This window comes from Xyrauchen texanus, chromosome 1 (genome assembly GCF_025860055.1).
Source record: "Xyrauchen texanus isolate HMW12.3.18 chromosome 1, RBS_HiC_50CHRs, whole genome shotgun sequence".
Lineage (NCBI taxonomy): Eukaryota > Metazoa > Chordata > Actinopteri > Cypriniformes > Catostomidae > Xyrauchen > Xyrauchen texanus.
In genome coordinates, this window is record NC_068276.1 from 32,295,443 (window position 1) to 32,296,991 (window position 1,549).

The following is a 1,549-nucleotide window of genomic DNA, read 5'->3' on the forward strand; positions in this document are numbered from 1 at the left end:
TCTGGTGATGTAGCTGTCATATTATATGAATCCACTTTGGGTTGAGGTGAATATTGTATTGGTCAATTACGTTTCATTTAGTTAACATAACCTTTTTCAGGTAGCCTACACCTGGAGGAAGAGGTATTTCGTCAGCCTAGATTTCCCTGAGGAGTCAATGCAAGATTTGAAAACAACAAGTTTAGAAGAATTAGTAATGACCACATTTGAGAACTACCTGAGCAGGGGTTAAAAGAATGAGACATCCATTTTAAGTTGGTTGATGAAAGTCTGTGAAAGTTAAAGTGCAACAATTGTTTTTTTTTATGAAACATAAAAACATTGTGTTTTTTTCAACACAAATATTAGTCGCTGTAATTTGGTTATAGAATAGGTAGACTATCGATAAAACATGTAAGGTCAATAGTTTAAAAACATTTCTATCGGGAAGACACGCAGGCTTGAGTGAAGTTTGAGATGCCATTTATTCGATAGATGTAAAACGGGAGGTGATGTCTCTCTCTTTGGCGTAGGCCCCGTCCGGCAGTCCGAGGGAGTTGTACCCGGAACCGTCATGTCCTGCCGGAGACAGGAGGCAGGGGCGAGGAGCCTAACCCCCTGTGGGACAGGGCTCAACTGGTGGTGGTGGGGAGGTGGAGGTTGCAGTGTTAGCACACCGAAACAGCAATGTGATAGATTGTGAGCGGACTTATAAAGCAATGGCTTACATGCGATTGGCTAGGAGTTACCCAGCTAATGATGTGATGATGTACACCTGCTGGTCTTCCCGCTAGAACTACGCTCCACTTCCATTTCCCAAAGAAATTAAACAACATATTGTATTAATTTTTCCTTGTGTTTTAAAAATGTTTTTTTTAATTTATGTTTAATTGAGGTCATAAAATGTGGACTGACTTGTGAAAAGATGCTCTTCATAAAATAAACTTACAGTACTGAATTGAATCTTTATTGAACCCTCATTGAACCCGTACAATGAAATTACACTTGCAGCTTCCTTACTAGAAGCTATGCCTCTTAAATTACAATTTGTAGATTACCAAAAGCTAGTATTTTTCAAACAGGTCGTAAATGTATTCTTGCTTTTTAAAGTCAGGCCGTGTTCTAATAAGTCTATGTTCCAAGTTCTATATAAAACTTAATCATGCAATTTGGATGGTTTGGCATGGAGAGCTTTATTGACTGTTGATACAGTATATGTTAAGACCAAGTGCACCCTCAAAGAGCATCATGCACCACAAATAAAATGAAAGGAAGAACGTATTGACTGAAAATACCTGTAGCATGTGTTCACTGAAAATAGAAAGTATACTTGGGTCATCCTTTTTTTCTTTTTGGTAACTATATGTTATATACATTTAATAGATCTTATTTTAGGCTATGTTTGTTTGGTCTTGTGCTTGTTTTATTATTGTGGTTGTAAAATTTGTGATAAAGTCTTGGTTCACAATATACCGTCCATATGTTGTTTATGTGCTTAAAAACACGCAGAAGAGGGCGACACTTCTACGATTGGCAAAGCATTTACCGTAATCTGAGAAAAACTAGTGTA